General features: G+C 37.9%; 2 pseudogenes across 1 annotated transcript; both read right to left on the bottom strand.

Annotated features, from left to right (window-relative positions):
* Positions 1-10,237: 10,237 nt before the first annotated feature.
* Positions 10,238-11,105, bottom strand: LOC110328547 (annotated as a pseudogene).
* Positions 11,106-21,851: 10,746 nt separating this feature from the next.
* On the bottom strand, positions 21,852-22,582 carry LOC110328496 (annotated as a pseudogene). Its single transcript, XR_002380862.2, has one exon. The product of XR_002380862.2 is annotated as a B-cell lymphoma/leukemia 10 pseudogene (transcript).
* Positions 22,583-25,788: the final 3,206 nt, after the last annotated feature.

Below are 25,788 nucleotides of genomic sequence, written 5' to 3'. Positions count from 1 at the left end.
AGGAATTTCTCAGTTTTTGTTTTCTTTATTGTTCCTATTTTCACTTTCAGGTCTTGCACACTAATATTCATTTCCTTCACCTATTTAATTGTATTTTCCTATATGTCTTTAAGGAATTTGTTTCCTCTATAAGGAGCTCTAATGTTGATTTGTATTTTCTTATTTTCCTGTATTTCTTTAAGGGATTTGCTTATTTCCTCTTTAACAGCCTCTATTGTGTTTACAAGATTGTATTTAAAGGCATTTGCTTGTGTTTCAGTTGTGTTAGTATATCTAAGGCTTGCTGTAGTAGGGTAGCTGTGTTCTGAAGGTATCATATTGATCTGGCTCTTGTTGATTGTGTTCTTTATAGGGCCTTAGTTATCTGGATCGCTTTGGTCATTGAATGTTCCTATTCTACTCAGAAGGGGATTAACCTCAATTGTCCTGGTGCAGTAGGTCTTTGATGTGTATCCTTGAGCTGTATGGTTGTGGGTCATAAGTTCTGTGTGGCTCAGGAGCCATAGTTCTAATGAAGGGATCAGTAGAATATAGGTCTGCCTGGGCTATTAGGTAGCTCAGCAGAGGATGCCCAGCAGACTCACCAAGCAGTGATGATTGATGGCACAATGGAAGCTTACCTGTATGGTTCAGGGTCAGGCGGTGTGATGATGGTGAGAGGAGAGGTAGAATGAGAATTCGGGTATCCTTGGAATAGCAGGCTGCTTAAGGTATCTTGGCTTGCTTCAGAGATTATAGCAAAATGCTTTAAAGAAACCTATTTAGTATGGAATCCATGTCTTTAATTACATGGAAAACAGAACATCTGTGTCTATCATATCTTTATACATCCTATCATTAAAACAGAAGAAAGATGACTCATAAAATTTTATTTTCAGACAAACAACAGTAAAAACAGTGCCCCATATCCTGATGTAATGTGTTTGTGAAGGTCACTAAATCACACATTAAGAAGTAAAACCTGGAAATTTCCATCTAGTTTTGTATGCAGCTAAGAGAACTGAGATACTAGCATGAGTTGCCTTTTAGTGCCTGGCATTGTGCAGTGTTTAGAATACAACATCTTGTTCTTTGGATCCAGCCTTGAGCTCTCCCAATAATAACAAATTCTCCCTGATGTTGAAGATTATCTAGAGTGGTCAGTCAGTTGTGGTTGGTTTTCTGACTTGTCCTTCTAGAGCCTGTGACCTTGCATAACAGCATATCTCAGTAAGCTTTGGTTAGGTTACTTTGTGTTTTGTTTTTTTGTTTTTTTTTTAAGACAGTTTTATAAAATATGGTTATTTTATATACTTTCATAGGTAAACTCTCTGCTTTGGTGATTTTGTTGATGTCAAAGCCATGCTGAATTAATGAAGAATCCTAAGAAATTCCAGCTAAGTACTAAAGTTTGAAGTGATCTTAGAATAGACATATCAATGAAAGGAAAACCTGTTCATTTTATTTTGTCATTTTTGTTATTTTGAAACCTGTTGATTTTAAATGACAGTTACATTTTAAATGATAATAAAATAAATGGTTCTCTTTCTCTCACTGTGCATATTTAAAAGGAAACTTCGGGCTATTATTTGGCAAAGTATAATCTTTCAAAATTACAATGAAATCAATTGTGATTGTATCAAAATATCTTGTTGTAGATTTGTTTACAATAATAGTTATATACGCTCATATAATAAATATATGCTCATGTTTTTGTAGTTTTGAAAAAGAGTCTGAAACCACATACATGTTGGTCTGCATGTGTGTTTGTGTGTGTATACGTACATGCGTTGGTTTAAGCACATTGTACATTATATGTAAAGTATTGTTTTTCAAGTTTGTTGTGACCTAAGGTTAGGAGGCAGAAGTTTCTTTTTGTTTGTACATATCATCTTTTTGTAAATGTGATAGATATATTGTAAATAACAATAGATATATTGTTATTTCTAATACAGTATGTTTATAGTGTTAATGTGTTTACACTTGTCTACCTCTTGCTCCAAGACAATGCTGATAATTTAATCTTGTCTTTTGTCCCTGATTCCTCTACACTGTACATATGTAAATGTAAAATCTTTCAAACCCAAACACATATTAATTCTAATGCTAACCAGACCTCAGTGTCTCTGACAGGGCCTGTTTTGGCAGAAGAAGAGTGCAGAACAGTAGTGAAGTGCTATCTCCCTGTGACTGGATCACAGAGTATTTGGGAAGAGCGAATAGAAGTGACAGGAGTAAATGCTGCTGAGGAGAATGTCCAGAGTTAGGGGCCCCTTGTTAGAGGTAGGAAACGGATGAGAAGTTAGTTATTAGCTGAGGCCCTGGGTGGGTTGAAGCAGTACTGTGCTTCTTTAAAAGAATCTCCTTCTGTGTTTTCATTAAGAGTGTAGTTTCATAGGCAGTTTATGCATAGACCTGGAACAAGAAATTTGGGGCATATGGCAGTGCTGTGCCATGTGGGCAGAAGGGACAATAGAATCCACAACTTTGCTGTGTCAGCTGTTAAACCTGTGCCCTAAGGGAAATGCCTGAGAACACTAAGGTCTAATAGAGTGTGAATCAAAGGAAAAACTCAACTATTTCATGTCTGAGAATTACTCTTTAGATATTTGACACTACAAATCTTAATGTTGTCTCTATTTTGCTATCAATATTAGTAAATATAATTTGCCATTGCTGCATGTTACCTAATATTATTCTAGCTCCTTATAATACTCTTAAGGTTTAGTTATGTCTTTTTTCAACTTTATAGACAGTCAGATAAGTAGTAGAGCTTTTGTCTTAAGCTTATCATGGCTCAGATGAAACACCATGACCAGAAACAACTTAGAGTTTATTTGGTTTATATTTCCATATTACAGTTTATCATTGAAGGAAGTCAAGGACAGCATTCTAGAGGCAGGAGCTGATGCAGAGGCCATGGAGAGGTCCTGTTTACTGTCTTGCTCCCCATGGCTTATTCAGCCTGCTTTCTTATAGAACCCAGAACCCCAGTTCAGGGATGTTTTCACCCACAATGGACTGGGCTCTACCACATCAATTACTTTTTAAGAAAATGCTCTCCAGGTTTTGTTGTAGCCCTTTTTCAACTGAAGCTCTGTCTTATCATATGATTCTAGCTGTGTCAAATTGACATAAGACTATCTGGCACAGGTCAGATCTTTATTACATTATATGTGATGTCAAAGCCTGCACTTCTTTTATTTCACTTAAAGCTATTTCACTGGCAGAAACAGAAGGGACTGTTTATTAACTGGGAATGTTGGTTGCCTTTTGCATTAAGATTTCTTTGTGCATTTTTACATAAGGTAACTTCATAAGTACATTTTTATAAATATATAATATTTAGAATAAACATTTGTTATCTTCTACAACCAAATAATACATGTAATTAATGCTAGGAAGACCAAGTCTTCTGACTTACGCCATATAAATCTATAACTAACCTTCCAAATATATACATTTTATTTATTATTTATGTAAAACTTAAGATAACTAGTATTTGTAGTTATAGCCTATATTCCATCTTATAGGGTTTATAATATTTTGGGCATTCTTTGTCATATGTGCTGATCTGCTTCCTACCCTCTAAAGAAGGGATATCAAGGCAGAATAAATACATATGAAATAAAATATTTGCTTGGCTTACACATTTTGTTGTCATCCAAGAGAAGCTTTCATTTTACTTTTTTTATAATTAAGAGCCTCATACTTAAAAATTGTAAAAACCAAAAATAACTCTCAAAACAAACTTTATTTTCTCAAAACAAACTTTATTCTAGAAGCAGACCCAAAGCACCTCTGCAGAGCCATCCAAATTCAAGCACGGGGTTCTTCTCTAGCTCTGAAATCAGTTAATATACAGTTTCTTTCAGTAACCAAACAATTCCAAATTTCAAAAGAAATGACAAATTTCAATTTCAAAAGCAATCACTGTGTGTGTGTGTGTGTGTGTGTGTGTGTGTGTGTGTGTGTGTGTGTAAGGGGTGCAAAGGGAGGAAGGGACCCAGGTGGGAAAGGGGACAGGGAGGGGAAGAGGGGAACATGATCAGGTATTGAAGAGGGAGGGTAGGACTGAAGCCCTGAGGACCTACAGAAATGAAAAGGGTCAACCTTGGGAGGTAGGAGGTGGGGGGACCCTCTAGAATGTACCAGATACCTGAGAGGTGAGAGATTCTCAGTATTCAAAGGGAAGGACCTTAGCTGAAATGCCCTACAGTGGGGAGAGGGAACTTGTAGAGTCCATCTCCAGTAGAAAGGGAATCAAATGGTGGGAGGGGGTTGCCAACCCATGGTCAAAATCTCTGACCCAGAATTGTTCCTGTCTGAAAGAACTGTAAGGTCAGAAATGGAGAAGAGCCTGAGGGAAAGAAGGTCCAGTGACAGGCCAAAATTGTGATCCAGCGCAAGGGGAGGCCCGAAGACCTGACACTATTACTGATACTACTGTGTGCTTACAAAGAGGAGCCTAGCATGACTGTCCTCTGAAAGGCCCAACAAGCTGCTGAAAGAGTAAGATCCGGATATTACACCCAGCCAATAGATAGAAGCTGGGCACCCCTGCATTTGAATTAGGGAAAAGCTGGAAGAAGCTGAAGAGGAAAACCTGCAGTTTCACCTAACCTCGACACCGAGGTTGCTCAGACACTGAGCCACCAACCAGGCAGTATACACCAGCTGATATGAGCCCCCCAACACATATACAGCAGAAGACTACTGGGTATTGGTTCAGTGAGAGAAGATGCATCTAACCTTCAAGAAACTTGAGGTCCCAGGGAGTAGGGATGGATGTAGGGGGTGGGAACATCTTGGAGATGGGGTTGGGGAAATGGGGCGATGTATGTCAGAGGACAGATAGGGAGGGGGATAAAAACTGAACTGTAAAAAATGATTAAAGAATAATAAAAAAATTCTCCATTTTGTGAATTCCTGTTTATCTGCCATCCTAGAACCAAAATGACTTTGAACACTTCTGTGTATAGATGAAGATGCTAAGGCATGATGGCTGAAAGGAATTGTTCTGGAGTTTTATAACCATGTGATTTCAGTTTTGGTCTAAATGCAGTGATCTTCATGAACCTCAATATTACTGAACTTGGACTCTTTCTTAAGTATAGCCTCACATTTTCTTCACTGTGAGTATTCTGTACATAGAAATGATGGCTCTGTTAAAGGTTAAACAAGTTGCCCAAATCTATAGGGCCTGTAGTAATCCAAGATGATGTGTGTACATACCTTTAAACATTCCCTAATGCACTTAAATTTTCCTAATTAGGCAAACATTGTGAGACAATGGAGTAGACTTGTGCCTCTCACAGTGCCTGAGCAGTACTCAGCGTTTTGGCCCTATGACAGCAGTGCTGTCACTCAATGAACGCTCAGCACAATCTTGCATTGATCTTGTGTACTGTGAAGCTAATATCTTATTGAGCTAAAATCAGTCATTGAGGTTGCTTATTAGGAATGTGACAAATGATTTATTATGCTTCTGAAAGTAAGACATTCATATTAACTAGGAGGCTGGAAAAATAGGCCTCATGTACTGATCCAGAAAATGGTAATGTATGGTTAAGCTTCAAGTAGCTGAGGAGCATGACTGTAGGATTATTGTCTATGACATTGCTTCCTATAATGAAGCATTTGGTGAAAAAAAAAAAAAAACAAAGCAAAAAGAAAGAGAAAAATAAAAATAAAAAAAGAAAGAAAGGAAGGAAGGAAGAAGGAAGGAAGGAAGGAAGGAAGGAAGGAAGGAAGGAAGGAAGGAAGGGAAGGAAGGAAGAAAGAACAGATCCATAATGGGACCAGACATCCTCAGGCTGTATTTTGTTTTGTTTTGTTTTGTTTTTGTTTTTTTTAATGAGTTTTGTTTACCAAAGAGAAGGATTCATATTTTAAATATAAGTACTTTTATTCATCATTAATCGCTGAAGAATAGGAGGCTCTTGAAATGTGCTTTAATAATAAATATTTTCATGTGGCTCTAATCTCTACATTGTGCTATTTACCTATTCAGTGGAATCATAATGCTTGCCTTGTTGAGCTGTGAACACATTCTTCAAGCTTGTCTCCAGTTGTGTGCTTGCCAATTTATCTCCGTCAGGTGACCTGCAGGGCAGAGTCCTGGTTTCAAATGCCATATCCAAAGACAGTGATCTCGGGAAGCCACAGAGATATACCCAGGAAGGTGTATTTGAAGGATGTTTAAAACGTATAATGGTCTGACTTGATTTTGATGTTCATCTCATATAAAATGCTACTTTGTGTCTTGAAAATAATGGGATGGAAATGATCTAAAGGAATTCACTCTCCCCAGGACCCATGCTTCTCTTTAACTATATTTATTAATGCTTCACATTTAACATTTATTAAACTTTTAAAATATTAAACCAACAAGATTATTCTGACAATTGATTGACGGTTTGAACAGCAAGTAATTATTATTCCCAAGTTTATAACACTGTTTTTCTTATTCACATTCAGCTGTAGGCAAAACAGTGGCATCATCAAATCTTTACTTTTAAATTCACACAGCCCCTCTCAGTGCTTGTCTATCCTATTTTGTGTTTTCTAGGCTTTATTTTATTTCCCTTCAAACATTTCAGGTTGCTTTTTTTATGATAGTTTGAATATTAAGCTTTTGCACATCCTCTGTTCTAAAGAAAAATATCTAAAACATATGAAGAAATGAAATAATAATTGACACTGTGATGATAAAGCCATTAGTAGAAAGCAGAGGGGGCAGTGTTGGAGAGATGGCGCAGCAGTTAAGGGAACTGACTGCTCTTCCAGAGGCCCTGAGTTCAATTCCCAGCAACCACATGGTGGCTCACAACCATCTGTAATGGTATCCGGTGCTCTCTTCTGGTATGTCTGAATATGGTGACAGTGTACTCATATACATAAAATAAATAATCCTTATATTGTTAACTAATTCTGTCCTTAGATGCGTGCCTGTGAAAACTCTGTTGCTGTTTGTGTCTGTTGTGAGCATGAAATGATCTTGTCATGAGGTCTATAATTCTGATTCACTCACACAGGTTTCAGACTAATCCTGAAACCTTTACTCCAGCAATGGGAGATCTGATTCATATAATGCTTATTTTCTTTTTAGTATAATCTTTTTTTAATTATTTTCTTTATTTACATTTCAAATGCTATCCCGAAAGTTCCCTATATCCCCCCCCCCTGCCCCTGCTCCCCTACCCACCCACTCCCACTACTTGGCCCAGACCTTCCCTTGTGCTGGGTCATATAAAGTTTGCAAGACCAAGAGGCCTCTCTTCCCAGTGATGGCCGATTAGGCCATCTTCTGCTACATATGCAGCTAGAGACACCAGCTCAGGGGGTACTGGTTAGTTCAAATTGTTGTTCCACCTACAGGGTTGCAGACCCCTTCAGCTCCTTGGGTACTTTCTCTAGCTCCTCCATTGGGGACCCTGTGTTCNATCCAATAGCTGNCTGTGAGCATCCACTTCNGTGTTTGCCNGGCACTGGCATAGCCTCACAANAGGCCGCNATATCAGNGTNCCTTCAGCAGAATCTTGCTGGCATGTGCATTAGTATCTAGGTTTGGTGGCTGATGATGGGATGGATTCCCGGATGGGGTAGTCTTTGGATAGTCCATCCTTTCATCTTAGCTCTAAATTTTGTCTTTGTACCTATATCCTTTCATGAGTATTTTGTTCCTTATTCTAAGGAGGAATGAATATCCACACGATGGTCATCCTTCTTGGTTTTCTTGTGTTTATAATGCTTATTTTTTAAGCTCTGTAGATGTAGGATTCAATATTAAACATTTCCTCAGTTTTATACCTGGAAAACATCAAAACACAACCCAAAGTGTAGGTAAAGTACTAAGTCAAATTTCAGTGCTTCAGAGGTCTTTATTTTATACCATTTTCTGCATGGGGCATGGTGGTTAAATGTTTTGAGGGTTCGCCTGTGGAATGACTTCTAAGTTCTGAAATCAAAACCAAATCATGTGTGTATGTGTGTGTGTAGTATGTATGTATGTATGTATGTGTGTATGTGTGTATGTGTGTATACATACACATGCACATGAAACTTAGTCTACCTATTCTGTTTGTCACTAGACATCATCGGAACAAAATATAAAACATTCCTAGCTCTTCTTTTCCCCTGTAATAACTTGTTTTGTGCATTGTGTACTAAATAGTAATCAGAACCACTGTGAATTTCACTGTGTTGCTTCTCACTCATCATTTTTGACATGCATAGACGAGAAAGTTGCCTAATAAATTGGACTTTTCCTCTTTGATTGCTGTTAGTAATAATATTCATGAGCTCAGAATTTTTTTTAGTTTTCTATGCATTGGGAATTGTTCCACTGCCATGATTTTTGCTTTTGTTTTTATGCTTTATTGCCAGAATATACTGTTTACACTTTTCTATTTGTATGATAAATAGATATGATAGTTTTATTTTTAAAGAAGTTTGGCAAAGTGATTTAGTCTTAGTATATCTAAGTAGAGATCAGTTTTCCTGTGATTCCAATATTTTTTCTCATTCTAACGGTAGTTTTTGTGTAAATTGCCAGAGTATCCTTTCAGACCCAGCCATCTGTTTGGCATGGGCTAAAAGCAATTTTATCAGGAAACAGGGAAACTAACCTTGGCAACTCATTCCAATTCCAAGTTAATACTTTTAAAAATGAATGTTTGTAATAGTTTTGAATCTTTTGTGTATGTTGGTTGATGTTCAATTGGTACTATAGAATACTTTCAGATGGTAGCAAATCAACTTCCTAAAGTACATTGAGGCTATATCAGGATTTAGGCCTCATATGAAAGACTAGCATACTGACCTACACTACCGTTCTCACTTTGTACGCAAACAGCCATCTAAGTCCTGCACTCATAGACCATAGTCAGGTATGGCAGTGGTCTTGTACCATGCCTTGTCATCTCACTTTTCAACTTACATCAGATGAATCTCCCAAAGCACAGCCATCATCACAGCATCATCATACAGCCGTATGTATCTTCATCTTCAAAATGCCAATCTCGTTGTAACATAAACTATGTTGGTTCCTTGCCTTTTCTTATCCTCTGAAGTTGGCTTTTGTGTTTATCCCCATACTTGTGAAGAAGAATCACTTCCTGCTTCAGCTAAAGCTCACCTCCTGGAAGGACAGTCTATGCCTCTCTCTCTCTCTCTCTCTCTCTCTCTCTCTCTCTCTCTCTCTCTCTTTCTCTCTCTTTCTCACTTTGAATCTTATTCACTGCTTTAGGCTCATTGACCCCTTCTATGCTGTTTCCCAACAAATACACCCAGACTATTTACTTGTTATGCCTGATAAATACCTAGTGATAAGATGTGTACTCTTAATGTCCTGAGTGTTTAGCTGACACATATTCTCTTTAGAAAGTGTTTTATTCTTTATGCATCACTATTCCTTGCTCAGGCATTTTGTTGCAAGTTCAATGTAGTTTAAGTCTTGATCTTCCTATTGCCTTGTGCAGGGGTAAGAGAAGGGCAGTCAGCTGAAATAACCTGTAATTGACTTGCAAATGCATATTTTCTTTTTTTTTAAACAATAAAATTTTATTTTAATGAAAAACTCAAGTTTACAATCACTTAGTAAATGAAGAGCAAACAGTTCGACTTCCTATCCTATAACTCTTAAGAAAAAAAAACATTAGTAAATAAATATACGAACAGATGGAGGATAAGGCAGTCTGGACAGTAAAGCACCTCTTTACAATCACCCTCCCTGCATGTGACTCACTCTAAAAGGGCTGCAGGGCTCTGCAGATGAGTGACCCAACACTATAAGCATCAAATTTCATCCTAATTGTTTAAATAACCCAACATAAATATGTTTTGCCTGTTGTGGGACAACTATATATACTGAACTGAGGAATACTCTGATGGAAGCACTTATGCTATACTGTGCATCACAGCTCTAAAATGGCTTCAAAAGCTCCAATTAACCACTATCTATAAAGTCAACAGTAATATTCTGCATCTTACCTGGGGCATGATGAGTATCAGTCTGCCTTGAGAGTACCCCAGCTGCCAAACTCCCACCACTTCGGAGAAGACCTAGGTGTGTGAAAAACTGTCTCCATACAAAGAACCAATTTCACAAATCTACTGGTAAACAAATACATTTATAGAACTGGAACCATTCAGTTAACACTGCAGTATCCTAAACACGTGCATCTCACAAAAAAGAAAAGTAACCCCACTGTGCAGAATGAGGAGTACAACGTCACTGGTTTCAGGAACACCAGCATCACAGCATTGGATTCTGTGCATCAGGATCGAGGAGGAGTGGCTGGAAGGATATCCAGCTCATTCACCTGAGGAGTAGGGTGCATGACTACCAGCTGGTCCTGGGGAATGCTTGGAGCAGCTGCTGTCAGGTTGGTGATAGATTTACTCTTTATATACTCTCTCCTTCCTCCTCCCAGGACATTCAACTGAAGGGTCTTTGGACATAGTTGTAAATGACTTCTGGATTTTTCTTTACTTTTTCTTTGTAGGTAGGTTAGCCTTCTATTCCCAATCTAATCTTCTTAAGACCCCTCTTCTTCAAAACTGATTTGACCACATCTCTATTTTCATCGTACTTGAAAAGTCTATATAATTTTGTGCTATAAATAATCTGTGAATATTCCTCTCCCATCTGTGGTGGATACTCCTCATCCCAATCAATTACATCATCTTCTGGAAGCACTACCATATGGCACTCTCGTTCCTCACTCTGGACGCTTGATACCATGAGAGGGAGGATCATTTATTCCAGATAAAATTCAAATTGTCTATGATCACCACCATTTGTTAACTCATGCATAAGAGCACTGAGATCTCAACATTTAATTGTTCTGTATTCAAAAGAGATCCAAAGATAATCTCATGCTTTTCTCAGTTCAGGAATAGATATGCCATCAGGACAGGATGATTCCTGTCTTATAGTAATCTAAAACAGCTCAAAACACAGTAGAACCAATTCCCTCTGCCACCTCATATTCTCCTTTTTCATTGAGATGTGTGAGTGATGTTCCCGGCCAGATCCAAACATCCTGCCCAACATTGTATTTGACTGCAGTAAAAATGGATGGGTCCACAACAAATCCGGTGTTATTCACTATTAGGGTGACTTGTTCAGATGTCCTCACACTGCAAGCCCCTTCATTTACATTCTCACACACAAAGACCACCTCCCCAGATGTCTTATAGCTACCATTTGAGCTTGACTGACTGGTGTGGCTGCCACTGTTGCCAACACTGCTCATGGAGCCATTCGGAGATGTTCTTTGAGGACGAGGACTGCTTGGACAAGACGAACTATGGTCATTTTCTCATTCAATATGATGCTGCCTTGTTGGTGAAGTCACATTTCGAATAAACCGAGTGAGCTGAGACTGCTCTCTCATGAGATTAATCTCAACATCTGTCACTTGACCTTCGTTTATCTCTTGATCTCTCAGGTTTCCCACTAGTACCATGCAGACTCATTTTGGTGTGGTCAACTCCTCCCTTAGCAACATGTGAGGCAGTGCTTGAATGTTTATAAAGTTTACAAGGTTTACTCTGCAATTTCTGATCCCAATTCTCTGGATCACTGAAGTTACTGTCATAGGGATGAGCCATCCTCCCATCCCACTTCAAGTTTCCTCACACTGCTGCTCTTAAAGCACACATGTAGCACCCATAACCCAGTTAGAAATGTAGGTGTTCCATTTTCTTCTCCCTCACAGAGGTCCAGCCTGCTTAGATAAACCACCTTATTGTGATGTGCCTTCTTAGGAGTTGGCACTAAGGTGACCCAATAATGACAGAAAAGTGGCAAGGCACTCCATTACTCTGCCCTGCCGGTCCCTGAGACATCCACCAAGGGTCGAGGAGACGAGCAACTAGAGTTAGCAGCACTCTGCTTCCTTCTCTTACTTAACCAGATCCCTCCAGTGCTAGGTGTGAGGCAGCCACTCCACCAGCTGTACCTACCAGAACTGCGTGAACAGCAGGTTGCATGTTAATGTATTGCCTGTATGGGGCATATAAAGTTTGAAAGACCAAAGGGCCTCTCTTCCCAATGATGGCCGACTAGGCTATCTTCTGCTACATATGCAGCTAAAGACACGAGTTCTGGGGTTACTGATTAGTTCATATTGTTGTTCCACCTATAGAGTTGCAGACCCCTTCTGCTCCTTGGGTACTTTCTCTAGCTCCTCCATTGGGGGCCCTGTGTTCCATCCTATAGATGACTGTGAGCATCCACTTCTGTATTTGCCAGGCACGGGCATAGCCTCACAAGAGACACCTATATCAGGGTCCTTTCAGCAAAATCTTGCTGGCAAATGCTATAGTGTCTGCTTTTGGTGGCTGATTACGGGATGGACCCCTGGGTGGGGCAGTCTTTGGATGGTCCATCCTTTCGTCTTAGCTCTAAACTTCATCTCTGCAACTCCTTCCATGGGTATTTTATTGCCTATTTTCTGGAGGAATGAAGTGCCCATGTGTTGGCTTTCTTATGCTGTGGCCTGTCCGTTTCCTATTATTGCTGAAAAAATTACTGACCGAAAAAAGTCAGAGAGTTAAAGATCACCTGGGTCACCTATTTACACAAAGATGCCCAAACTAGGGTATAATGTGTCTCTATATGTGGTAATTTGGAATTTTTCCCCTTTCACTTCATTTAGTGAAGAGGCTATGAAGTTTGAATCACAGACCCTGACTTAAAATGTTTATTTTCGCTGAATTGTCACACATAGTGCTATTGATGTGAATGCTGGACTCTCAAGGCAATGCATATGTGGTCTTTCTGGTTAAAATTTAAAGTATATCATTCCAGGATGGAATCTTTATAGAATCTGATTGTAGAAAGGAAAATATTTTGACAGATACTAAAAATTAATAGAGATCATTCAACCTACCTAGGCTTTTTACTTTGTATACAAGCATGTGAAAAGAAGATCCAGTTACCTGGTGCAGTTGAAGGTAGGTGGTCCTACTCAGAAATCTGTCTTGTACTTAAGTACTAGCCTCGCTTTCATGCCACCCAGGGTGCCCATGCTCACATTCCTCTTGACTTATTTTGTACTGCCATGTGTTCTGACCCTGTTCCACTTGAACAAGCTGGTGATCCATATCTTCCCATATCTTATAGAAGGAAGGTTCCTTTTAACTGCTACCTTTGTACTAATGGTCTCAATTGTTGTTCCAGAGGTTTGGTGGTGAAATGAATCACATTTAAATATTAGAATAAGCACCATAATTTATAAAAAGCAAAATGGGAAAGAAAACATCATCTGAACTAACAGAGTGATCTGTAGCACAGTTGTTCAACATCCTCTCACCTTACAAATACAATTCAGAATAAAACTATAAAAGGCAAGAGATTCTCAAGGCTATGAATGGATTCTTTAGTTTACAAACTTCAAGATTTAATTGTGCAATATGTATCAGGAATGCACTGGACAAAGGTGTCTTTAGATTGCTTTAGAAAGAGTTTCTTGATAGAAGTTAGCATTATTTCTGGATAAGTAGAAATACTATGTCACAGAGAAGAAAATAAAAATAATATTACACTTTACTATAATGGAAGTCATAAAATCTGCAGCTACTGGGACCAGAGTTTTTCTCAGATGACTTTAAATTTGATATAGCTCTCTCATCTGCAGAGGTTAAAAAAAAAAAACATTACCCATGTTTCAATATTTATCAATATTTAACATTTTCAGTTCATGTGTTTGCATCTCGTGAACACCTCACTGTGATTCCCTCCTGTCCTGTGGGCCTCTGATATGTGCTAAAAGTGTTTCTTTCCTCTTGTCTTGCTTGTCATTCCTGATATTTGCTAATGCATTCATAGGTATGAAATACAGATTGAGAGATCATCTCTCCTTCTATATGCCATTATTTTAATCCAAAGAATTATGAATTCATAGGTTATATCAAGTCAGCATAAAAGTGGATAATCCTTTTATCCTCTCCAAATGAGAATGGAATTTGGTCATACTCGTATCTAAATTTCTAGAATTCTATTTACTATAAGTAAGGGATATAACGAACGCATCAGTGTGCCAGATATAAATACCCATAATTCTTTACTCTGTTCTTGCTACTTTTTGTTCAACCATTGCATTCATGGTATGCATATATGTGGATACTCATGACATTTACGTTCAAATAGTCACCAATGTGACAATATTAAAATATGGGACTTCTAAAAGGTGACTGGGACACAAAGGCAGAACTCTCATGATTAGAGCAAGTGTTCTCATCAATGAGGTAATAGAGAGCTGATTGTCTTTTTGCAAGTGGTGACACTGTGCAAGATGTGACTCTGTGAACCAAAAGTCAGACCTCAGCAGGCAAGGAACCCTTTGGTTTCTTGATCATCGTTTTTCTAACCTTCAGGACTAAATCAAAGAAGTAAAATCACCCTGTTTATGTGTTCTTTGCTTGGTAGTTTACAACAGCCTAAAGCAGTATTGACAGTCAAATGTTTTAATCTAATAAATAAAAACTGTCAATGAGAATTATGATGGCAAACAAGGAAATGAGCAAAGGGGAAAGCTAAGGATGTGCAGTTGGCAGGCATGATAGTCACATTACACCAGCAAATACAAATCCTGTTTCCACTGTGCACTGCTTTTAAAAATTCAGACCAATAAGTAAGCATTTCCAATATTAATTTCCCCTTAATTAGAAAACAGGAAAACTTTGACATCTAGATGAGGTCACAAACAAGAGTTGCCACAGGGGCATATACATTGAAGTTGACATTCTTCGTCTCTAACTATTAATCCAATTAATCTTCAATAAACACAAACTCTGTGTTATATAGAACTCCATGTTCTCTCTTTCCATGGTTAGTACCAGTTCATCTATACACAAAATTATTTTTCAAAGATTACTTTTTTAAATTTTTTAAATGATAACAGTATCTAAAAATGTAAAAAAAAAAATAGAAAAACTGAATTCTAGAATGGGTTTTGAAATAATCTCATCACAAGTCCAAAGGGTTCTCCTATATCTCAGGCTTCCTCTAAGGAAATACTGCCTTGACTGCACTTGCAGTTTCAGTCTCTGTTTTAAATTTTCATCTAGTTTAACATGTTTGTATTTGTGATAATGTATTTCATTTGGGCAATATTCTCGTGAGTGTGACTTTTCCTTCTTGTGTCCCTGACATCAAGTATATTATTTACTTCAGTCACAATGTGTTATTTCTTTACATAGGTTGTCACATACTTTTCTTCTCTACTGGACTGAAATTGATTACATCCTTTTATTGCTTCTACATTGCTGCTATGACTATTATATGCATAACTTGAATCAGTTGTGAATTTATTTATTTATTTTTATAAAAAAGTGCTCGATTCTAACGCTTTAAACTTTGCCATTGTTTGTTTTCTTTGTTGTTTTTCATAGCCTAGTTAAGGTAATTACCTCACTGTGACTTATTTGTACACAGAGAAGTTGTCTCCAGAGGTACTATTGGGATTTCTACTGTTCCCATGTTTTCATGTAAAGCATCACGATTTCCTAACTATTCTGGAATTTTATATCTTAAAATGAATTAAATATATAGACTTTTTTTCTAGTTTATATAGAGTGTTTTTCTCTTTTCTCCATTACTATTGCATCTTTCTGTAGCCACAGGGCTCAATGAAGCCTGTCTCCATCTTTGCTTTACCCTGAGTAAATGCTAAGTTCACTGTAAAATCACAGTTGGGATTTAAAATTTTTTATTGACCATAAAAACCCATTAGAGAGAATGACATACCAGAATCTCAAGTCTTTTTCCCTTTCAGAAGCATGTGTGTCATTTCTCTCAGAGTTTTATACATTTCTAGAAATGCCTTATGAATCTGTTTTTAGACTTATATCTTAAGATCTGAAATCATGTATGGTTTTCAAAGTGACATCTATAAGTTTATCTTTTGAAACATGGAAAAACTCTTATTTTAATTTTCACAATCAATCCATAAATGCCATGGATGGTTGAATTTTAAAATACACAATTGTATTACTTATGACTATCAACTTCTTTACTCATCTTCATTTTCTACCTCTATTTGTATTGTTTAATGTGCCGTTATGATTGTAAGAATGTTACAGAGCTGTGGTTATGGAGGGTAACTTTTGTTACTCAGTTTACAGGAAACTTCAACTGATTCTATGATAAGGACAGGGCTTCCTGCATGTATGTGTTCACAGGAACAGTATACCTTATTATCTTCAGGTTCATCTAGTTGCAAACATTTATTTGCAATTTGAAAATCTGTATGTTTTGTGTTTTCTGTCACCATTCATAGATATGGTGCTAGTCACAGGAAATGTTTTTTTTATTTCTGCATTCTGTCTTTTTGTATATAGCAGACATAGACATATCAATCAGGATTGGTGATGACAGTTTCATTAACAAGAAAACATTATAAAACAGACACACACATAGTTTTATGATAATCTAAAATCATACCTGAGAATAAAAAATATAAGTAAAATTGTAGACCATTGCCTTTCAGAAAGTAAAACATCCTTATTCCCTTATGGCTCTTTATCTGTTCATTCCTTACATGTTTTTCTTAATTTCATAATTTCTGCTTTCCTCTATATTCTTTTCCTTTCTTTCTTTGACACTCTCATGCTTTACTATTCTGTCTTCAAAATCATTCTCGCTTTATTACTATTTAATTAACAATAAAAGTATTTACATTGTGAAGTATTTTTAAGTGTTATTGAAGTATATCCACAGGTTTTAATATATAATATTAATATTATTGATTTGAAAATATTTTCTCAATTCTCTTTTGCTGTTTTTATTTTGTCCATTGATTATTTCAAAAAGTAGTTAATGCTGTGTACATGGGCACCTACTGGTGCTTTAGTTATTAAATATACTATTGTCAAATAATATAATCTGATTTTAATCTAGGAAGTTTATTCAAGAGTTCACCGTTATTCAGTATTTCATGTTCAATCTAAGATGTGGAAAATAGCATGGTTAATCTCTTAATATTCCTGCAGAATCAAATCTGAATCTGATTGTGAGCTATTATTACCCTTTAGCTATATGAGATAGAACTGTCTCCTGTCAGTCACATAAAGTATGTGCTCACTGGTGTAGATCCTGAAGTCTCCAGGACAACAGTCTCTGCATTGCTTCCCTTTAAGAATTCAAGAAGGCGCAAGGCATTGGTAGGAAGGGACCTCAAGTCCTTTAAAACTCTCTTCCCATCAGCTCTTTTTGCCTACAAACCTATGATTGTAGTTAAGTTACATCACCTCAAGGGAACAAGACTTAAAAGTCAAAATAGAGAGTTTCCTTATGCATGAAAAGAGTACCACCAGAGACAGGAAGAATCTTTCTTTAATACCTTTAGAACAAAGATGACTGTGTTGACATTATGATGTTGGACTCTAGCCTCCAAAAATATGAACAAATATATTGACGTTGTTTTAGGCCACCCAATTAGTGTTACTTTGGTAGGAAAAACTTCAGAAGCTATAACCTTCTCTGTACCTGATTATTCTTCTTCACCAGACTTTCCTGACCCTCCCAGGATCATCCTACCCATTTTCTCAGATCTCTTAATATTTTATGGGCAAAACTTTGTATATAACATTTTTCTGTCTGCCTATATTCCCTTCCTTGGTGAGTTCACCTAGTCATGACTAAATCAATGCATGGTCACAGAAATTCCGTAGATGTGTATTTCCAATATGGAACACATAGACATGCAGTTCCATGTGCAATAGATAGATGTCAACTTCACATATCCCTTTGATTTCTAGTAGGCATATCAAATTGAGTATGACATGCCAACAAACTAAACTCTAAGCATAAATTATGTATGCTTTCATTCCCATAGTTTGCTATATTCTTGAAGATTTATTTACTTTTCTTGTATGCTTATGATTGTTTTACCTGTATATATACAACTGAAACATATGAATTCAATGCCTATGAAAGTCAGAAAAATGTATTATATACCATGGAACTGGAATTGAAGACAGCTATCAGCCAAAACATGTTGGTGCTAGGAACTAAAGCTGTGACCTCTGCAAAAACATCAAGTGTTCTTAACTACAGAAACTTTTTCTATCCCCTCTTAGTTGGCTTTTTATTCTCAATTATTATGATGTAACTTTTGGCAACATGCTCACCATAAGAATGTGTGCCTACTACTTATTGGTGAGTAGCGGGACTATTATGGGGATAAGGAAGCAATTTCTCATTGTATTTGAAGTTTATTCCATAGGAGAGAATTTTATGTCTGTTATTGTCTCTTAGGGTTTTTATTGCAGTGATAAAAATACCATGACCAAAAAAAAACTGAGAAAAGAAGAAGTTATTTCAGCTTTTAGATTCACATCACAGTCCATCATCAAGGGAAGTCAGGGCAGGAACTCTGACAGGTCAGGAACCCAAAAGCAGGGTTTGACAAGAACACTACTTAATGGCTATCTTCTCATGGCTTGCACAGTTTGTTTTCTTATATAACCTAGGACCACAGGTCTATGGTTGACCCATCTGCAGTGAGCTGGGTCATTCCACAGCAATCATCAGTCAAGACTTGTCCTACAGGCCAGTCTCAAGGAAACATTTTCTCAATTGTCATTCCCTCTTTGCAGATGATTCTAGCTGTATCAAGTGTGTATAAAAATATCCAGCAAAAAGTTGTTGACTGGGCACCACCTACCCCAGAATAGAACTTGCTATTATTGTTTTGCTAAGTAATCATGTAACTGATTGTTTTTGAAATACTTGTGTTTATAATCCAGAGACCAGGGCTGGCCTCAATCTTGTTCAGAAAAACTTCATTTTGTAGTTGACAGTAATCATTGGAAAGATGCATAACTGGCCAGAGTGCTGAGAATAAGTGGGTGAATGAGTGCCCAGTTCCACATAAGACATCTATATTAATCCTGTCATCATCAGAAAGAAATACAAAGAATATAAGTACTGTAGAGTAGAGACAATTGCTGTGACTTGCTGTCTTCTGGACATGACATGAATATCAGTTATGATTTCACTTCATCTCTGATTACTTGAAAAATACTTGCACAAGATAAGACCACCCAAATCCTGGCATAGATATAACAGATGACACCTAGGCTTTCCTCCTCACTGAGGAGTTATTATTGGCAGTAGAATTTTTCCAGGGGAGGGAGAATTATGCTTTACTGAGGTTGTAGAAAATCATGCATTTCTCCTGATACAATGTCTAGTCCCATACCCATGGACATATGAGTAGCATTAGCTGGGCTTAGTGGTGTATAAAAAAATAAAAGATATAAATTTGGGAGAATGTATGGTGGAGGGGTATAAGAAGAGTAGAAAGGGAAAACGAGAAATAGATATTATTATGTTTTATCATACACCTACATTAAATTCTCAAAAAATGAAGAAAAATTAAAATACAACTCATTTTGTGACAATTCATAGGGTTCGTAGGTTGGCATTGTCCATTGTCACTCAGTGGGATGACAGCTATTGTCTCCACAGTTGTCTTCTTGTGCTCTTCTCTTCAGGCCAGAGACAGAACCCCCGACGTTAAGAGGGAAGGCTCTGTAAAGCTCACAGCTCAGAGAGGTTTGCTTTCTCCTCCTTTCCCTGCTTTCTCATTTCCCCAGAGGCTGCTTCTTGATGCAGTCGCATCATATTCCTGTTTCTGAGTCGTTAAACATATCTTCTTTCTAGATTTTTCACTGTTTATTTCCAAGACATAAAATGCTTTTCATAGAAAAATGTCAATTGCTTGCTTCTTATCCCTTACTACTCTTAGTCCAAGTTTCCCATTTTCAATTATGTCTATCTATTCTAAATTTTTATAAAGACAACCTGCCGGTACTTGCTATATCAGTCTTTGTTTACGTTTTCCGTAGCATTATTCTTTAAGCTTCTAACATTCTATTCAGTAAATTTAACTATTTTGGGTCATAAGCTTCCCTGATACAGAATCTAATGTTCATGAAGTCTTATCCACAGGTACATCTGCCTGACTGTCACATAATATGTATTTGACATTTGTAATTAATGAACCAATTGCTTGATAAATTTGCATTTTTGCTAGTCATCTGCACATATAAAGGAGTTGATTTCAGAGCTGAAGAAAATTATATGTGATGTAGCCTGATTTATCCATACTAAATATACTGTAAGCAAGAAGCATGTAGTGTACACATATAATCACAATACTCAGGAAGAAGAGACAGAATTGTGAGTTCAAATTTCTGTGAACTACCTAGTAATATATATTTATCTTAAATATATGTATATATTACCTAAATATATGCATTTCTTCAATTAATTACAATGTACTAATTCAGTTGACACTTGATTGGTACATAGTCCATCTTATAATATAACCATCTTTTATTTCATTTTTATGTACCGTTACTATATTTCAAACACTTTTCAATATGAACAACACATGACTTACTAGAAATGAGTCTATTATACATTAAACAATCACTTCTATGTGAATGTATATAGATAAACAGAAAACATGTAGAGGTCTGCATATATTTGCATATGTAATTACAGACATATTAAGTCTTTACAGTCAATAACTCTGAAAGTTAGATATGGCTATTCCCAATTTGCTCACTAGAGTACTGAAGTTTAGGAATTTAAATAAGCATCAGCATGGTGGGTCTGTGGGTAAAAGCGCCTGCCTGATGGCCCGTGTTTGAGCTTCAGAACCCACATATATGAAAAGTGGAGCCACTTCCATAAAAGTTGCCCTCTGACTTTCCCCACCACATACCATGGCATGCACATTCCTTGTCTTCCCTTATCATACACAATTTACTGATAAATATGATAAAAGTATAAAGAGTAGTCATTTTCTAGAATTAGAAAAGTAATTACTAGAATATCAGAATCATCGCTTGTTGAAAATCTGTACTCTTTAGGATGGAGTTATAGTGCCTCAGAGGCTTATAAATGAGATGAGAGACAGAACCAAACTCACAGTCACAACTGTTTTTCTTTCTTTTTTTTCTTCTTCTTTTTCTTCTTCTTTTTTTTAATGTGTAAGGTTAGTCAAACTTTATAACGCAGTAAAAACACTGATGGAGCTGGCAGCTGCCTGATGCAAACACTAAAACCACACTGCCCACCGCACGCATCCTCTGTCAGTTCTTCTAGGTGCTCACTCATGCTCCACAGGGTAGCACTCACCGAGGGAGAACCAATGGCTCAGAGCAAGGATTTAGTCAATTACAAGTATCAACAATTAATTACAAGTGATGCCCTGCCAGGACAACATCCTGTAGGATAAGACTGAGGACACAAGATCTGTAAAACGGAAGACACTCACACCAGCAGGGTGAGTATAAAACACATTTTGGCCCACTGAGGTCATAAGGCTCAGTGCCATCAGGTGTCTCCTCAGAACCAAGGGGTGGGACACTCTCCTGAGTGTGTCAGAAGCTTCCCCAGTGTCCAGCTTTCCTGAAACAGAACAGCTTACAGCTAATATGTACTGCCAGATCATTGGGAAGAACAATCAGATTGAAAATTTGTAGCATAAATGTGATAAAGAAAACCATTATTTCCAATCCACAAGTTGTTTTCTCAAATTGAGAAATATTCCGATAAAATTAGTCTTATAAAAAGTTCAAAATACACAAACACCTAAAGATAATAAAAAAGAAAGGACATTATGGAAAAGTCACAACCACCGTGATTTCCACACCGCCCCTAGACCACCATGATTTCCNCCANGCNGCCCCTAGANTGCTTCTTTACTCTAACAACTCCTATTTACAGAGAATGTGTACACTGTGATTTAAAAGGCACGCATCGAATGGGAGTGATCTGTCACCATGGTTTGTTTAAAAAGATGATATCCTTCACACTGTTTTGCATCACTAGTAGAACATCTAGGTGGTGATGTATCATTGGCGTGAAAGAGCCCGTGACCGCAAGGGGAGAAACATCTCACTTGAGTTTCCACAACTTCCCCCCTCTTCCAACCGAAGGTCTGGGGGTAAAGGGCGTGCCCCAGGGTCCCCAGGTCGAGGAAGAGTGGCTGAAGAGAAGCTGCTGTTTTCAGTTCTGCCAACTTCCAGGACTGGCAAGTTCAGGGACGACTCCGTAGAGAAGAAGGGGGCAGTGCTGGACTCTCCCTCTGGGTGGTACATGACAGTGGATGCTCTCTGTTTCTCAAAGAGATTGCTCTCATCTGAATTGCACCTAGAGAGGTTGTTGGTGGCTCCAGCTGCAAAGGGTTCACAGCTGCTGCACTTCAGGCCTTTGAGGTGCTCCAGTTTTATGTTCCGAAGCTTGAGCACCTCGTCCGTTATCTTCTGAATCAGGAAGTTCTGTGTTTTCTCCCTGCGGATGGATTCCACAAGGGTGTCCAGGCCCCTGGGGTTCTCCTGTAAGTAGTCTAACAACTTCCCAGCCCGTTTGCTACTTGAAGTTCGGAAAGACATTTCTTCCGTGTCTTCTCTACTTAGTTTTTTTTTTTTTTTTTTTTTTTTTTGCACGTAGATGATCAAACTTTCTCTCAGCTATGATTTTCTCACACAGGTAAACACGTAAATTCTCTAAAGCGTCCTTCTTCACTTCAGTCAAGTCCTCCTCCGTGAAGGACAGGGCGGGAGCCTCCATGGCCGAGGCCGGGATGGCGTCCTTACAGTCCGCGCCACCCAGCCCAGGCTAAGGGCTCGGGCCTCCGGGAATCACAACTGTTTTTCTTAATATTAAAAGAATGTAACATTATTTGCAATAGAAGACAAAATATAGTCTTGATTTATAATTCTGGTTACTTCATAACAACTCATAAAATAGGACATAAAAAAGGTGTCTAATGGAAAAGTAGGTAGAAAGCTTACCTGAGTTTGTCCAGAGGAACCATGCTGGGTGATTGCAATGTGATATTCTATTTGCCTCTTCAATGTTCAGCTGTAAAAGAAAATCTCTGTGAAATAAGAAAAATAGCTTTTATCTGAATGGATGGATTGTTTGAAGCTTTATACTGTAAGACGTACCTGTGAAGCAGGCCTTTTAATGGATCCTTTCTTCTATTCATCCGTAAGAGTCCCCAAGCTCTATCCACTATTTGACTGTGGGTGTCTGCATTTGTCTGAGTCAGCTGCTGGGTGGAGCCTCTCAGAGGACATCCTGTCTATAAGCATAACAGAGTATCACTAATACTTTCAAGGGATTGGTGCTTGCAAACTCACCTGAACTCTTGGGGCTTTCAGAGACTGAAACACCAATCAGAGAACATACACAGGCTGAACCTAGGCCTCTTCAAACCTACGTAGCAGATGTGCAGATGGATCTTCATGTGAGTCTCAAACAAATGGAGTGGGGGCTATCCCAAAAGCTGTTGCCGGTGCATGAGATACGTTCTTCCAGCTGGGCTGCCTTGTATGGCCTCAGTGATAGAGGATGTGCCTAGCCTCACAGAGACTTGGTATGCCAGGGTTGGGGGATACCCACTGGAGGCTCCACCCGCTCATAGGATAAGGAAATGGGGAGAGGAAAAGGACTGTGGGAAGGAGGTGCCGGGGGCGGGGGCAGTGAGCAGGATGTAAAGTGAATAAGTAAAAATAAATAAATAAATGAATAAATTCACCAAAAAAGGATAGTCAATGATTTAAGGCTCAGGACATTAAATATTAATAGTTCACAAAATTTATTCCACTTCTGAGCAAGCATATTTATTGATTATAAGCATTACAATAAGAGTTAGGGTATAAAAAATGCATGTGGTCAGAGATATTGTGTACTTAGGGAGACATAAGTTATTGTGGACCTTTTCAGAAGTCATATGGCTTTGTATTAAATGGTACTGTGGAGATAAAATACTGTGATGAAAAGTTTAATATCAGTGTTGTAGGAAGCACACAATAAATAAATAGACGACACTGGCTATGAAAGACTTTAAGGATAAAGGTGCAGATGAGAAGCAGTCATTTGGTTAGAGAAACCCTACTGTATTTTGTAAAGAATGTGAGGTTTTGAGGAAATGTGGTTGTGGAGGGAAAGGGCTTTGTTATCACTTCAGCTTGCAAAGGTCTGTATGGTTACTGCAATCTAACAGTGTTCTATGAGCTAACCATCTTTGCATACAAAGTGTTGGATATATAGTTGGCAAGCTGTTTCAGTTCTAGCTTTGTTGAAAAATCAACTACTCTTGGAGTTTAATGAACAGAGATTAAATTTTCTTAGATGATTTTCAGAAGACAGAATAAACTAATTTTTGTGGATTGTCATGCTCTATTTCTTGTTTCTACCCAAGTGGTTTGCAGTGAGCTTAACTGTCATTCTCTGTATTAATAAACTATCCTAATTTATAGAGAAAAAATCTAATATTTGGATACATCTTTATCTAATAAAACAGAAGGCAGTCGAAGTGTTTCATTTTGTGCTTTACCCTGAACTCTCTCAGCAGGAAGAACCACATATTCAAGTCTATTTTCTTCTTCTTTCTACCCAATCCCAGGTCAGAAGTTCAGGGAATGGAGTGGTTTCATTTGAGTTTTCTTTATGATTCATGTTCAAATAGTTCTCCTATGGGCTCTGCTTTCTGCCTCACATCAGACAAAGAGCTGTAATGGGAACAAAAAGAGATGAGAGAAAAACAAAAACTGAAGGCCCATTTCAGAAGCTGTCACAGACTTTCCCAGGTAAACACTTCTGCCAGTGGAAGCACTGGAGAAGGTCTTCAGTGATTTATTTGGAGCTATTCTGTAGGGGACTTATCACGACCTTGTTCCTTGACAAGCTTCACCAACAATTCTTCAGATGCATTCACATTCTTGTCAATTCCGTCACCTTTAGCAGTCTCCTATTGCATCATCCTATTGAAAGACTCGCATTCAGAGCCCATAAACACTGCTCCAGTTGACAGGCATAAAAAAATCGCACAGCAAAAGTGGGCCTTTACCATCTAAAGCTAAGAGTGCTCCAGGGAGCCTCCTGCTCTTCAATCTAATTTCACTTCTATTTGAAAAAATCCTGGAACTCATGTCAGAGCCTCGCAATAAGCTGCTGAGTCTTATTGAGGCTGGAGGCACAGGTCTGGCATGTGTATTTGGGCTGCTCAGTTAAGTGTAAAATGACCGTTTTCTTTCTGGGTAGTGGCTTTATGTTTGCCTTACTTCTTGTGCTTCTTATTCTGTCAGTGTCAGGAGATGGTGCTACTGTTTGCTACTTAAGGGATTGTACAATATTTTCAAGGTGCTGTCTAAACATCTCTGTGAGGATGGCAAAGAATTGCAATAGAGACTGCCTTTTGTTTCTGAGTAAGTTATGAAACAATTGATAAATCTAATGGGGGACCATGAGGACAAGAGTCAAAACTAAACCTTTGTAAATAACAGAAATAAGCCTGTGATTCTAGCTTGTTGTTAGTGCTAAGTAGTTGTCTTTAACCACTGACTTGGGATCATACACTGGTTGAATTATTTCATAGGGAGGCACAAGAGGGCAGAGTGACTTCATCTGTCCAAAGAAACAAGGTGGAGAGGACCTCAGCTCAGCATCTGAAGTGCAGAGAAAATGTAAAGGGAAGTGCAAGGGAGGCAGAAGCAGAAGGTCCTCTTGTAAAGAATGAAGGGACATTATCCTCTATGACATGCTTAACAATATAGGTAATAGAATAGCAAACAGTGTTATTATAAAGGAGTATAAGATAAATGCAACTATGGAGCATTAATTATATAAACTCTGTCATGAGACAATAGGACTACAGTGACAGAAGTGAATCTGTGTTATAATTATCCAAATAAACATTAAAATAATGTACACATTCAGAGTCTTAAATGCAGTGTTTCCTCCCTCCCTCCCTCCCTCCCTCCCTCCCT

Source organism: Mus pahari, chromosome 10, assembly GCF_900095145.1.
Source record: "Mus pahari chromosome 10, PAHARI_EIJ_v1.1, whole genome shotgun sequence".
Classification (NCBI taxonomy): Eukaryota; Metazoa; Chordata; class Mammalia; order Rodentia; family Muridae; genus Mus; species Mus pahari.
The sequence above is the reverse complement of the archived record's forward strand: the minus strand, read 5'-3'. Positions and strand labels throughout refer to the sequence as shown.